Source organism: Lynx rufus, unplaced genomic scaffold (assembly GCF_022079265.1).
Source record: "Lynx rufus isolate CCGP_SWC_20201006 ecotype Redwood Valley unplaced genomic scaffold, mLynRuf1.p SCAF_11, whole genome shotgun sequence".
Taxonomy (NCBI): Eukaryota; Metazoa; Chordata; class Mammalia; order Carnivora; family Felidae; genus Lynx; species Lynx rufus.
In genome coordinates this window covers 3,232,604-3,248,874 of record NW_025814825.1, presented here as the reverse complement: position 1 = coordinate 3,248,874, position 16,271 = coordinate 3,232,604, and the positions used below count along the sequence as shown (strand labels likewise).

General features: G+C 40.7%; 1 protein-coding gene across 1 annotated transcript in view; it reads left to right on the top strand.

Annotated features, from left to right (window-relative positions):
• The window catches only part of ANK3 (ankyrin 3), a 322,298-nt gene that overhangs the window by 213,988 nt on the left and 92,039 nt on the right, over window positions 1-16,271 (top strand). The window lies entirely within an intron of this gene.

Here is a 16,271-nt window from a genome sequence, read left to right as displayed (position 1 = left end):
TCACCACAAGGTGTTGTGAATATCTTTGTCTAAAAACCAGTAAGAGATCATCACACTGGTATCCTATGTTACTGAGGATATCAGCAGGTTTTAGAAGCAAATAAAAATGAAAAGCGATATACACTGCCAGTGTTTCCCAAGAAAGAAAAAGAGAATGAGTTTGCAATATGGAAAAATATAATTTTAATCCTGTATTCTAAAAATTGGTAAATATTAAGGGAATAGTGTCAACAGTAGTCTTTCTAGCCCTTTTCCTTCTTTTTCTTCTTTGCTTTCTCCTTCTCTGTCCCCTCTCTCTTTTGCCCACTATGCAAAATTAGTATAGGTAAAAGAATGTGTGCATTAATTTCACACACTAAAAAAACCAAGAAAACAAATCTAGACAATGTTATCAGTTAATGATATAGGGGAACAATGGAGCCAAGTCACAGAGTAGAATAAAGGCTGAAGTATCAGCAAAGCAGAGCAATAGAAGGAAAGGCGATAAAGCAGCCTTCTCTAACTCACACATTACCCAGGCAGAGCTCCTAGACGGTCAGACTGATCCACAAATATCTTAATTCCCCACTGTCTTCTTTCCCAGAAAATATGTTACATGCATGTACAATTAATATACATGCAAAATTAATGCTGGTTCTGGTGCCAGTTACATTCTTATGTTTTGTAACTCAGTTTATAATTTAAAAGAAAGAAAAGCAAAGATGAAAGAAGGAGAGAGAAGAGGGAGGGAGGGAAGAAAGAGAAAAAAGAGAGAGAGGAAGTAAGAAAAGAAAGAAGAAAGAAGCAAGAAAAGAAAAGAAAGAAGAAAATTGAGATTAAGTTTCAATCTGTCTTCTCTTTTGGGTCCCCCCTCCCAAGAGATTTTAGAGTTGGCTTTGGTTCAGTGCTGACTTTAAATTGTAAATTCCTATAAAGTATATTTTATAAATTTTTAAATAATGTATAAAATGTTGTTTTAGCTTGCAGAGTTCTAGTGAGTTGGGTAATAGTAACAGAGTTAAAGAGCCATAGATGGGACATAATGAGAAATGCAATTAAACCATGGAAAGTAAACCAAAGGCAGCTCTGTGAAATAGAACTCTACTGAACAGGTTTGGGAGATAACTGGGTAAGACTGGAAAAAATTGTTTAATTCTTAGCTACTTACAATTTTGCTAAGACTGCAAAATCTCTCTCGGGATCTAAGGCAGACACTGAAAATTAAAAGGAAAAAAGGAAGAGGCTGAGTATACATGTGGTCAAATAATTATCAGATAGGTAGATGTTTGAGATAAAATGCCATCAGATGTTAGTGACATGAGGGGTGAGGAGAGTCAGGCTCAGTCACCTCTGTGCCAAATTCAGTGCCCAGTGAACTGAATCAGTCATGTAGCCTATCCTCTCCACTATACTGATGAGGTAGCAAAGCCCAGATGAATGTTGAGTGACTTGCCCACCCAGGTTAGTGGCAGAACTGAACAGGAAGACGATCAGACAGTCTGGTTCTAGAGCTTCTCTTTCATTGCTACTCTAACATGATCTCTTTTCTTATACACAGAACCCAAGAATGTATTATTTTTAAGCTTCTAAAAGTTTTAAAAAGGGAAATATTAGGGAAAGGGACAGATTATGCTCTTGGATATTATCACAAGTAATAAGAATTATTTTGTAATGAGCTCGATGAGACTATTGTAGAAATAGTTTACTTTCTCCTGACCATCCTGGTAAAAGAAATATGCAGACCTAGATGCAAATACAAGTAAAATAAATAGACATGGAATTTAGAATAGATTTTAAAAACTCAAAGCAAGGAATTTTAATAAACATATCGGAGTCTTCTCAGGAGAGAGTAAGTCGAATTTGAATGGCACAATCTGAAACTCAAAAAAATTACTTCAGGAGACATGAAGATGCATATCAAGGGAACCACCAGAAAGATGCCGTTTTAGGACCTCTTCTCACAAATGCCTAGGACTATCCTGCTACCCTAATCCCCTGTCCATCCTAATAAATAAGTCAGGCGATGAAGTTTTTAGCTTTGTAGGTCAGGAAACAAGCCTTAGAGACTAGCCTGACCCAGGTGGTCCAAGGGAGTGGTGGTGGTTGTGCAGAAATTGTTCTTTACCTGAAATGTTATCATTTTACAAATGATAACATCATAAATCTAGCCTTTGCCTGATATTTCTCTGCTTACAATTGACCTTTCAAACAGACCTTATATAACTGCAAGCTTCCTTCAGTGATAAAGTCAAAATGAAATACCACAAGCAGAACCCAAGTCTTATTCTCTGTTACATCCCCAGAACCTAGCACAGTGCCTGGTACACAGGAGATGTTCAATATGTGTTTAGGTGGTTGCACACAGTGGAGGGAGACTCAAAGAAAGGAGAGTTTTACAGGTTTCTGAGAACTGGCAGGATAGAGAAAGTTTGCCTGCTGTGTCCCTCTTCCTTCTAATAAACACCTTCCCACTGAGACAGTGCTGGGCTATGTATCGTGTCAATAAACAGCTTTATAATGACTCTCCTAAGGTATATCTGCATCTCAAAGAATAGTTAACAAATTTAAAATAATTTCCAGTGAAAGAAAAAGAACTGTTAACTGTTAAATTCTAGTTTTATTTAATTTATTTTTTTAATTTACATCCAAGTTAGTCAGCATATAGTGCAACAGTGATTTCAGGGGTAGATTCCTTAATACCCCATACCCATTTAGCCCATCCGCCCTCCCACAACCCCTCCAGTAGCCCTTTGTTTGTTCTCCATATTTAAGAATCTCTTAGGTTTTGTCTTCCTCCCTGTTTTTGTAGCATTTTGTTTCCCTTCCCTTATGTTCATCTGTTTTGTATCTTAAAGTCCAAAGGTCTTTGTTCTAAAACACAGTCCATCCTATCTTTGGTATGCTATCTTTGGTTTTGGAATTGTTGAGTGATTTTCCTCCACACCATCCACCTACCCAGCTACATACCTGAAATTTCCATCTAGATTCTCATAGACATCTTAACTCATCATGGCCTGGACACCTGCTCCAAACAGTGTCTCCTCCCGCCTTCTCCATCTCAGTAAGTGGCTCCGTCATGCAAGCCAGCTCTGAGGTTCTGTGTAGTATCCCTTTTCTTAGCACTCATGCTGGGTCCCTCGGCAAGTCCTATCAGTTTTCCAGAACCCATCTCACGTCCCTCTTCTCTGCCTCCCCACTGCCACCACCCTCATCCAATCCCACATACTCCATTCTCCTGTGGACTACTGTAGGAATCTCTGTACACAGGTCCACATGTTTCCCCACAGACTTAGCTTTCTGCACAGAATACTCAGCAATCTTTAAAAAAAATATAAATTGCATCATATCATTCCATTCCCCAGCTTAAAACACTCCAAAGTTTGGGGTGCCTAGATGGCTCAGTCAGTTGAGTGTCCGACTTTAGCTCAGGTCATGATCTCGCAGTTCGTGAGTTTGAGCCCTGCTTTAGGCTCTGCACTGACAGCTCAGACCCTGGAGCCTGCTTCAGATTCTGTGTCTCCCTCGCTCTCTGCCCTTCCTCTGCTTGTACTCTGTCTTTCTCTCAAAAATAAGTAAACATTAAAAAATAAAACTACACTCCAAAACTTATAGTTACGTTTTTAAAATTCATTCACGTGGTTGCACTTGGAAATGGGACTGTGGGTTGTTTCCAGTTTGTATCTGTCCCCAGGTACATGTCTGCATATATTTCTGTAGGGTATAGACCTATGACTGTAGTTGCTGGGTTGTACATTATGCAGAGACAACAGAATTAATCAAAGCCAGGGAACAGTAAACTAGGATTATAAAATTAGTGAGGCTATTAAAAAAAAAAGGAAGGGAAAGAATGTTATAAAGTGATTACCATGAGAGAGGGAGGAGAAGGCTGTGATTGGGATAGGATATATTCTAGTTCTTGACCTGGATGCTATTTATTTTGTAACAGTTTGTGAAAACGTACATTTACATTTTATGTACACACCTGCCTGGTTGCTGTATTTGATGATAAAAGTAGCCAGCCCCTCTAAATAATGTATAGTATAAATACAAAACTCAAAAACCTCCCAAGGCTTTACACTGCACTTGAAATAGAACTCGGGCCCTTCCATGGTCAGTGAGTTCGGTGTAATATGACTGTGGCTACCTATTTTCCACTGTCCACTCAATCACTTTTTAACTTCGTCCTAAAACTCATCTCAAGGCACTAGTCATTAATATACAGGCCAGTGGTAATTTATATTACCTATATTAATAGGTAATATAGGTAATGCCTATATTAATATACAGGCCAGTTTTGAATTTTCCTGCCATGTGGTCTCTAACTACTCCACCCTGCCTCTGTAGCACAGAAGCAGCAGGAGACCATACCAGGACAAATGAGCATGGCTGTGTGATGATAAAACTTGTTTTAAAAAATAGGTGGGAGGTGGGGTGCCTGGGTGGCTCAGTCAGTTGAGCATCTGACTTTAGCTCAGGTCATGATCTTGCTGTGTCTCCCTCTCTGTCTGCCTCTCCCTCACTCATTCTCTCTCTCTCTCTCTCTCTCTCTCTCTCTTTCTCTCAAAAATAAACATTAAAAGAATTTTTTTTAAAAAATAGGTGGGAGGCAGATTCAGCCCACAGACTGTGGTTTACCAATCTGTGGTTCATTTTTTTCATTTGCTTTTAATGTAGACTGTTGCATGGGAGTAGACCTGTCTTTATCCCTGTCCCATCATTTAGGACACATACAAGGCCCTCTTCTATGGATGTGCCCACTGGCTTAAATCCACACATTTACTTGTGTCTGTCCCCTGACAGGATTCCGTATAAATGAACACTCAAAACATCATAAACAAGGTACTTACCAGAGCATGCGACTCTTGATCTTGGGGTTGCAAGTTTGAGCCCCACGCTGGGTGTAGAGATTACTTAAAAATAAAATATCTTTAAAAATAATAAACAGGTACTTACCATTTACTGAGCCCTTTCTATGTGCCAGGAATGAATCTAAATACATTTCATGAATTATGTCATTTAACCTTCACAGTAACCTCAGAGTTAGAGCCATTAGATGTGGAAAATCGGTTCCAGCAAGGTTAACGACCTTGATCAAGATTACACAAATCAGTGCAAGGGATTATATGCAAATCCCTGTCCTAACCTCTTCTCCAACATCCATGGTGCCTGGTAATTTAGATAACAGCCCCACAACTGTTGGATTTTTGCACACTTTAAATGAGACCATGTATAAAGGGATCTCAGTGAATGTTAGTTACAACGTACTTTATCTTGCTTAATTTTCTCAATCACTTTGAGAAAATATTGGTACTATTATTATTCCTGATTTACATTTACTCTTTTTTTTATTTTTTTAAATGTTTATTTATTTTTGAGAGAGACAGAGACAGAGCATGAGCAGGAGAGGGGCAGAGAGAGAGGGAGACACAATCCAAAGCAGGCTCCAGGCTCTGAGCACGGAGCCTGATGCGGGGTTCGAACCCACGAGCCGTGAGATCATGACCTGAGCTGAAGTTGGACGCTTAACCGACTGAGCCACCCAGGTGCCCCTAAATTACATTTACTCTTAATCTAAAGTGTTATTTGTTGTAATTTATGTTAAGGAATCTGGGGCTCAGAGGGTTTAAGATATTTGTTCAGGTTCACATAGTCAAAGAAACTGGAATTTGAATTTGGTTTTTTTACTCTTTCTACTCAAATTAGATGTGATAGAAAAAAATAGATAAAAGTGATAAAAGTGACAAGGAAATTCAAAAGAATGAGAGATAGTAAAGGCCTCAGGAAGAAAGCATTTCAAGGAATAGATAGAATGTGGACAAGTAGAAATTTGGGGGCAGGTGGAAAGAGGTGTTCTAAGTGCAGAAAGTGTCAGAGATGGGGCACCTAGCTGGAAGACCATGGAGCACCTCAGTTGGAAGAGCACGCGACTCTTGATCTTGGATCATGAGTTTGAGCCCCACATGGGTGTAGAGATAACTTAAATAAATAAAACTTAGAGAGAGAGAGAGAGAGAGAGAGAGAGAGAGACAGGAAAGCAGAGGACTTCACAGAAGAACTCAGCACAATGGGGCTCGGGAAACCAAGCACCGGCCTGAATGAGGACCCCGGGAAATGTCATAGGGAGGATGGGAAGCAGTTCTAGAAAACTCCAGGCACATTCTCATGTACAGAGAAAGAGGAATGCCAAGGGATATGGAGGGAGAGCAATGAGGAAGAAAACGAGAAAAGGCGGGAGATTCCCTGACAGGGTCCAGTCAGCTGAGCACAGGTAATCTGGGGATCCCTGGGGATCTCAGGCAGCTGCCGCCTCCATGACATGACGTTGTGGATATAGACACAGAATAGAGTAGTTCTAATGGAGTGTGTGCACTTTTTCTCCCAAGAAGTCGTGACAGGATGAGTAGCTGGAGTGGCCTGTGGAATAAAACAGACACAAGGATTGATGGCTGGGAATTAAGCATGCTTATTGGTTAAGGACAATAGGTGTTTTTTTCATCTGGCCAAAACAAGTTGTAATTTTGAATATGCTTTCTTCTCCCACCCTCCAATTATTTTAGTCCCTGCCCATCTACCTGGAAAGTCTGACCTGCTTCTTATGGAAGTGGGTCCTAATCTGACCACCCCTAACCCTTTCCCTTCACGTTGGGAACCGTGCTGCAGAGAGAAAAAAGCGGAGCATCAGCACTGGGAATGGACAGGGAAGGGAAGGCAGGGCAGTGCAGAGAGCTGGGAATAGGAGGGTGTGGAGAAGCAAGGCAAGATGCTACACACGGGAAGGGGTGCTTTGACCACCTGGGCCAGAACCAAAATGAGGACAACTGACAGCAGACCCCACCTGTCTTTACCTTTTAAGCACACATATTTCAGGTGGAGGTAGGAAATATATATAACATGCGGAAGAGGCCAAATGCTTGCTCACAAAGCATATGAGCATGTCCTTTATTCCTAGGACAGTGAATATGTTCCTGTTGTGCACACACTGTCCTTACACACCTAAGTAAGGAACAGCTGTCACTACTGAGGTCTGGATTTTGGGTTGAAGCTAGACAAATAGCCAACAAAGAATAAATAGAGGAAAGAATCAATTGGCATGATGGACATGACCACCTTGAATTAAGCTACCTAGTTTCTCTCTAAGTGAGAACCAACATTTTAGTGCCTGATTTCACTGGGCTAGTTTGTGGCTAGTGATTTATTCATTGTCTAGTCTTCTTTACAAGGAGCATAGATTTTAGATAATGAGAACAGGGTAAGTAACCTTGTACTTCTTTCTACCTGCTTTCTGTCTCTAGTCTCAGAAGTTTATGTGACCAAGTCAGTGTCGTCTTACTGAGATGACAGAGGGCAGTTTCTGGATGAGAGTTAAGGTATATTGATAAGAATGATAAGAATATGAAAAAGTTATAGTGTCTGTCCCAACATTGTCTTTTTCTACCTCTTCACAGGAAGGACACTGAAATCGTTTTCCTTTCTGGGATGAGTTTGTTTATTAACCCAACCAAGATCACAGGGGACATTTTTCATTGCTACATCTGGAAGAGTTCCAAGACTGAGTCATGCATGCTTATTTAGAAACTATATCTAGCTTGGATTAAGGAACAGTTTAAAAACTGTGATCCAGTTTTTAAAAAGAAGCACATCTAGCCACAAAGAATAGAATAATGTTTGAGAGTAAAGAATCAAATGGACTTTGTTTACTCTTTAAAACAAAACAAAACAAAACAAAAAACTAGCCTGAGCAGAAAGAGTCATTTGTTCTGTGGGATAAGAGCAAATTGTTCTTGTTGGTTAAGAGATGTGCAAACTTTGCCAGTCAAGCCTGATTTCTCTTTGGCCACCTGGGAAGGGTGGCTCTTATGAACACCTAGAGCTTGGGAAAAAGCAGGCAGAGTGTGGCACATGGCTTCCCACAAGAAGTACATGAACCCCTTAATGACACACACTTCCTTAGCCTTCTTAAGACCACCTATTTCACCCACTGCTCATCTAACTATTGTCTCAACTTACCCATTGTTCTCACATATTTTGAGAAGGAAAGCAAGAAAGCATTATATATATTCCAGAATGTAGTTGGTAAACTGTTTTGAAAGAACCTAGTACCATTGCTAGGAGATGCTGGAAAACAAAAGGCTCAAGGGAAGGCCCAGCATCTGCTGCTTCCAGGCTGAGGGAGGGAGCTCTGTTCTTTACCTGGCCTGGGGCTGCAGCCTCTCCCGGAGCCTCCACCCCTTCCCGAAGGTAATGGAGTCCTGAGCTGGGCCTCCAGCCTAACACAGAAGAGCCTGTGCCACACACACGACCTCTTCACCTGCGTGGAGCAATTGCACGAGCCGTATGTCACTCCCTCTTTATCAGTCTGTCAGATATTCACAGGAAACCTTGCTTAATCCAAGCTCTTGCCCCAAACTACAAAATGAAAGGTGAAATACGTGCAGATCTGGAATCTGAGTAACTTCCCATTGCTCATTGTGTAACTCTGGGATCGAATCAGACACTGAGAACGAGACTGAGTGCATCAGGCTTCTACTATTACCACACTCCTCTTCCGTGCGTTTCCCGCTCCCTCGCTTTTTCTGAGACTAAAAATATCAGGGGAAGGAGAGAAAAGACTTGTGAGCAAAATATAGTCATTTGGATTCTCCATGCTGAAAATTTATTGTCTAAACATGAGGGGAGACAGACATCTTTTGATTAATGCTTTGCATTGATGGAAACTGTTTTCTCTTCAAAGTTATCTGTATTTTATGTCCCTTATTTGAACCTTCAAAAAATAAAATATGCTGAGTCTTATTTGTCTCATCTCTAAATGGTTAATTATAGCACATGGAATTGCTGAGAAGATGAAAAGAAATAACATACTAAGCATGTAGAACAGTGACCAGCATATAGTAGGTGCTCAATAAACAGCTGAGTCTTTTTTTTTTTCTTGTTTTTATGAAACAGAGGCAACTATCAGTGAATCCTGCTTACTGCTATAGGATTAGAATTAGAATGGGAGAGGGGTTCCTGGGTGGCTTGGTTGGCTAAGCATCCTGACTCTTGATTTCAGCTCAGGTCATGATCTCGAGGTTCGTGAGATCGAGCCCTATAGCTAGCTTCTCTCTCTCTCTCTCTCTCTCTCTCTCTCTCTCTCTCTCTCTCTGCCCACCCCGCCCCCCACTCTTACAGTTTCTCACTCTTTCTCTCAAAGTAAATAAATAAACATTAAAAAAAAGAATTAGGGTGGGAGAAGATGAGGGGAAGAGGGTTTGGGTCTCCAGTTTGTGTGTGTGTGTGTGGGGGGGGGTCAAATAAAGTGATTGCATTTTCACCCCCCAAAAAAAAAAAGAATTAGGGTGGGAGAAGATGAGAGGAAGAGGGAGAACTTTCAGGGTTTGGGTCTCCAGTTTCTGTGTGTGTGGGGCGGGGGGGGGGGGGTCAAATAAAATGATTGCATTTTCACCCACTGATGGACATACAGTGGACATACAGTTGCTTGTCACTTGGATCGCAATGGTTATTCTATAATCCAACTTCAGAGACCCGAAAAACATGGCCCAACATGGCCATCACTTCCCACAACTCAGTTGACTCTCACTTTAGTAAAATTGGCTGCTTGCTGTTCTCAGAACATTCCCATCCTTTCCCTGTCATGCCACATCCACTGGCTGGGATGGCCGACTTCCCACTTCCACTCCTCTCTGCTTGTCTTTACTCACACACCTCCATTCAACATCTGCCACGTCTCCCCAGTCCAATGTGATGCCCTCTTCCTGTGAGCTCTTGGATACTTTCGTCATTTCTCTTGCACATCCTCTGACACTGGTGTGGTGGTGAAGAGCTTGGGCTCTGCCACCTAACTGTGTGGGTTCTAATCCAGACTCTACCACTAACTAGACATGTGAGCTTTGAAAAATAACGGAACCTTTCCATATCTGTGTCTTCATCTAGAAAAGGGAAGTAAGAGCATTTGCTTTGTGGGGTTGAGAAGTAAATGAGACATGCGTATAAGTGCATATGAAGTGCTCGGTTAGCACAGTGCCTCACACATGCAAAGCACTGAGTAAAGCATAACCAGCAGGAGGAGTAGTATAGTATTTCTATTATTGTTTGTGTCTTGGTCTTAGCTTCTTTATCGGAGACAGAATGCCTCAAAGGCAGTAGTTGGCTTTACTCATAGCAGATCCTAGTCTGGGGCTCTACTGTCTCACTGCCCAAAGTGTGGTTTGCGTCACCTGGGAGCTTGTTATACATGCAGGATCTCAGGGCCTGCCTCAGACCTGTGGAATCAACATCTACAGTTCTACAAGGTTCTCGGATGATGCAAACATACACATGGCAATTTAGAAACACTGCACTCAATTCTTTGAATTCAGTTGCTGAAGCTATGTCAATTACTCTAGAAATTCCCACCAGGAAAATAGACACTTAATTCTGCAGAATCAATACTGCCATTAGATAACTGTCATTTATTTGTAAGCATCCTTTAAAACAGTGGTTATCACAGTGTGATTTTGGACCAGAAGTGATTAGGACCAGAACTTGGGAACTTGTGTAATTGTAAATTTTCAGGTGATTATAATGCATCCTACAGGTTGAGAACCACCATTTTAGAACAATGGGAAGCTGCTAGAAGTACCACATTAATAATGTGTATCTCCTTCCTCTTGCCTTGTTATTTTATTTTTTCTGGTCCATCTCTTAAATAGTAAGGTTGAATATCGTAACTAAGTTTTCTCTCCACATTTGCCAAATATTTGCTGGTGCACATACACATCTTATTATCTACCTGGCAGACCTGTGTATGTCCAAATACCAGTTCTGCTGTATGGAACACAGCCTATCTGATTTATCTGCAGTCCCTGTATTTTGTTTTGTTTTATTTTGTTAATTTTATTCATTTTTTGAATAGGTGATAGATGCACATGGTATAAAATTCCCAAGGTACAAGAGTTTACGGTGAAAAGTAAGTCTCCCTCCTTCTCCTCACTCCAGTAATATAGTTGCTATCTCCAAAGGCAATCACTGAATTTTCATTGCACAGATTTATTGAGCACCAACTATGTGCCAGGCATTGTTCTGGGCACTGGATATGGACCAAAACAGACAAAACTTTGCCCTCATGGACCTTACATTTTGGTTACCAATTTCTTGTAGTAGTTGTTCAATAACATAGTGTATTACAATAGTTAAAAGTAGGGCTCTGTAGTCAGACCAACTGATTTTGAATCCAGTTTTTCTCATATTCTAAGTGATCTTGGGTTATTTACCATTGTGAACTGGGTTTTCTTTATATTGAAAGGGAGACAATGATTCTATTTTATAAGGTGGATTTGAGAATTGCTTCAGATCATACTTACAAAGCACCATACAGTGCCTGGAACATAGTAAATGCTCAGTAGATAAAGTGTTGACTATAATGGTGTGATCTCACTCTATTGTTCTGTAATGTAGACTAGAAATGCGTAAAGGATTTATTTTCCCAAAAGTTTTCATTTCTTCTCTTTGCTATGTGATGATCAAAAAAATCACTTTTTTTCAGAATAAGTGTGCTAAATATAAGCCTAAGTTTTGATCATTAACTAGTTGCCTACAAAACCATTTGCTAAGTTCTGTTAAGAAACCAACTCCTAATAAATCACTAGAGCATAGGTACTATGTTCCTCTGTATTCTTTCTGATCTAGCTTTTTTGTAATCCCATGTAATTTGAAGGTTTCTACTATCAATTCATTTGAAGGTGTTATGTATTGTTACTTGCAACTCTATAAGTTTACAAAATACATACCTAGAGAAGAAAATTCTGCATTTCGTAGCAGGGGAATAAAGCACTTCTGAGCAAAGTTTCAGACAATATAATTTGGTACACTTACCTTAAGGAAATTTCTTTATGATTCTTGTCTCCAGACAGATGGGAAAACAACTTTCAACCCCTAGAAAAGCAACAAAAGTATTCCTTGGTGATGATCTTAACATCGAAAACATTAGAAAAAAAGTTACATGTAAAAAAAGAAAGAAGAAAAGAACTCCTAGGGCATATGAAACACTTTCAAATATCAGGCCAAGAACTGTTTCCTCTATTCAGCATAAAAAGGATATTAGTGGGCACAATGAAAGATTGCAAGGAATTGGGTTCGGTATATTCCACCACATGCTGACCTGAACCATTGATTTGGAATCTAAAAAGAATGAGGGCTGGGGTGCCTGGCTGGCTCAGTCAGTGGGACATGCAACTGTTGAGCTTGGGATTGTGAGTTTGAGCCCTATGTTGGGTGTAGAGATTACTTACAAACCTGAAAATAGGTAGGTAGGTAGGTAGGTAGGTAGGTAGGTAGGTAGGTAGGTAATAGATAGAGATAGATGAATGATGGAAAGAAAGAAAGAAATGAGGATACAGCTATCTGACCAACTACAGTCCTGATAATCATTTTATATATTCTTTCTTTCTCTCCTTTGTTCTTGATTCTATTTTGCATGATTTCCTGGTAGTCAAAGGGTGTGGATCTTTGAAAGGTTCATTGTGGTATGAGAAACTTTTTTCTTAACCTAGTCATGATAGGAGGACCAGGAAGAGGAGATAGCTGGAAAATTGAAGTGAAATCCTCTGAACAGCTTTTATTATTTGGTGAATGGTGGGATCACAATAGATTGGGGTGTTTTGTGTTCTTCTTTAAACATTACATTTCCAGTCTCTGGTATTTTATTATCAGAAATGGATTAACAATGTGAACTTCAGTGCTCATAATTTTAAGAGGCACAAAGTCAATACTAAATAGATGAGGCTTCCTCTAGTGGCATTTACCAGTGTGGTCTTCCTGGACTTGGTCTGTGCTAATTGAGTAGCACACTACAGAACTAACTCTTAATTCACTAGGGATGCATTAAGCAATCAGCGTGTGACCTCTTTGGCCGACTTTTGGACCTTGTCATTTCTCATTCCTCTCTGTTTTCACTGCTTACTACACTGTGACAACCTACCTCTAAACTCAATATTTTAATTATTCATCTCCCATGGTTGTGTGGATTCATTAGGTTCAGCTGGATTCTTGAGATCTTTGCTGAGATTACAGTCAGATAGCAGCTGGGGTGGGAGTAATATGGCAGAATGTTCAATGTGGTATCTTCATTCATAGTCTATCAACCCCACTAGGACGAATGGAACATCTGAGCACTAACTGGGCCTCTCTCTGTCTCTTTCCATGCTGCCTCTCCTTACGGCCACCTTGACTTTCTTTACATCATGGTGGTCTCATGGTAGTCAAATTTCTTACACTGGGATTGGCTTCCCCCAAACTAGTATTTGAAAGAGACTCAAGAAGAAACTGCAAAGTTTCCTTGAACTAAAACTGAAATGGCATGCAAAATCACTTCCCCTGCACTTTATTGTTCAAAACTTGACCCAGCCCAAATTCATTTAAAGGCAGTACACATGAATATAAGAGACATGGTTCTCATATACACACACACACACACACACACACACACACACACATATATATGTGTGTGTGTGTGTGTGTGTGTGTGTGTATATATATATTTCAACTAAATATGTTTGATATTATAACAGAGCTGTCCAGTCATAGAATTACCTTTGTTAGCTTATCTACATTTGGGCATGTTGGTCAGAAGCTACTACCAATCAAAATATTTTTGGGATTAGAGACAGTTAACAAGTCACCCAACACAATTCATGTCATGCTTTTTGAAGTTTTGGTATACAAAATTATAGAATATTTTGTTTATTGAAAGGAGAGTGAGTTTTTTCTATTATTATTCATTCACTGAATCAATCAACAAATATTTGTTGAGTCCCTATGAGCCAGGCCTTGTGTTACATGGTACAAAGCAGAGACATTTGCTGCTGTGGTTGGATTTTGCCTTTACCACTATCAATACTAGCAATCTAAATGCTAACTACATGAGTTCATGAATTCAGATATTTGGGCACTAGACAAAGCTGTGTTACAGAATAACACTAACAGAGCAGATTAAGTCCTTTTTCCGTGCATTATTTCACTTAATTCCCCACAAGAAGGCTTCGGCTGGAAGGCAGCGTTATTATCCCAGTTTTGTAAAGGTTGAAACTGTGACTCAGGGTAAACAGTGCTCCAAAGGTCAGCTAATTAGTAAATGACGAAGCCTGGATTTGAATCCAGAGCACCAACTGTGCAAAACTGCTTTAAAATAATACCATTGCCTTTGTTTCTACTTGCCATGCCTTTTGAGAAATGTTTTCACCATGTGGTAAGGCTATTTTAATAAATCTTTGGCCAAATATATTGACAGCTCTCACCCCATTTCAACTCTGGGCTTCTTTTGGTTTCATAGTGACCATTTTTGAAGTTTAAGAAAGATGGGCAAAGAAGAATAGAAACTTAACCTTATTACCATTTAACTGTATACCAGCCATCAAGTTTGACATGTCAGAAGAGTGCTATGTTGCCATTGCCAAGGCACATAGATGCAGAGACGAGCACATCACCTACCTCTTTATTTTCCTCGCCCATCCCCCTACTCACCTCCTCTCTGGTAACCACCAGTTTGCTCTCTGTATTTAAGAGTCTATTTTTTTAAACCATACTCTTTAATAAAAGCGATGATGAAATCCAAAAATATTTATTGGGCATTTGCAATATGCCAGGCTCAGGAAAATTTGGTTCCTAATCTAGGGGATCTCACTCTTCAGTGGGAGAGACTAAACAGATGTTTTCACCGGCAGTACACTCTGATAAGGGAAGCCCACATGCAGAACCACTAACTTAAGATGGTGAGTACAGGATGGGAGGAATTTTAGAGTCAAAGATTGGAGAAGTAGAGGGGTGAAGGTTCCATCAAGAGTGCACCCTATGTGGTGGTTCAAAGTCTAAAGTGTTTCAGGAATTCTAGGGACTGAAATAATTCTGTTTGACAGAAGGGCAACAGGTGTGGAGGAGTGGCCAGAGAAAGAGAAAGACTGGCCAAGAAGTCAAAAGGAAGGAACTTGTTCGCTGCAGCCCTTGTTAGGGAGCTTGAATGAGCGACAGTCATTGAATGAGGTTTCGCTAAGCAGTTTGGATTTTAAGTGCAGATGTGGAAAACAGATTAATGTTTAGCCCTTTTATCCATTCTAACCATGACTTCCCCTTCCATTCTTTGCAAAACTGAAATTTTTTCTTTTGCTTGGGAGTATTTTTCAATATGTACCAGGCATTATAAATGGCTTTCCTTCTATCGCGGCATAATTACAGTGCTGACTACAGTCAGTCTCATCAAATTAAAGCACCAGGTCTCCAATTGTCTTAATATTAGATGAGCCATTGATTCATTGATTGAGGCATTTATCCAGGAAAAATAAATCTGTACCCCACTTCATCAGTTCTACAGATTCAAATTTCTGTATCTTTAGATAACAACCCAAGAGATAGAGACCCAATCAGAAAAAAGTACCATATGCCACTGATTTCAGCAAGACCGTTCAAAACCCTTTACTTACTCTCTAACCTCATTTTCCAGCTATTCTGGGAAAAAAGAAATTGAAATTGCCTCTCTAGTGTACCCAAATGGAGGATGCAGAATTCCTGCTAGTTTTCTCCTCCACTTGCCAACACAGACAGGGTGGAGCAGCTGGGAAGGGAGGCCGGGAGACCCAGAGAGAGACCAGGAGTCCCAGAGAGAGGGAAACACCATAACAGCAAAGTGACAGCAGTGCCTCCTCCGGGCTGTTTCCTGCCCTTCGCAGCAAATGCTTCTTCCTCTCTGCTGGGAGCTCTCTCCAGAGCCTTCTCAAGGGGGCGGGGGAGGGGGGGGTGGTGGAGGGATGACCAGTTAGTTCCTTTGAGTGGGTTAAAGAGTCAAAAGAACTTATGCCCAAAATAAAGCAGACATTCACTTGCTTTTTCCTTCTGCTCCTTTCTTCCAACTCTTGACAAAAAGCAGTGGAGATCCATGTACTCTCTCAGGCGCTTCTCGGAGAGCTTCTGGAACCGCTGTGGCTTCCCGCAGCCCCACAGTTTCAGCACCTCAGCTCAAGGGCAGGCCCTCCCTCTGGCTCTTTTTTTCCCCTCCTTCCACCTGACAGGGACCATAAATAACCAGGGCTCCCGGTGTTCCCAGCTGAGAACAAAGTTGAAAGTTTGCCTGGAGCTCCCTGCCACTCCCCGCCTGGGCCATTTCTTTGTTTTCTTCTGTTTTTTCTTCTACCTGGCTTGGCCGTTTCTTCATTCATGTTGGAGAAGAGTCACCTCCTGACTAAACGCAGCACCCCGCTCGCTGGCTCTCCCTAGATTTAAGGCGGTCTCGGTTACCCGGTTAGGCACCGGGCATTGGTATCAAATTA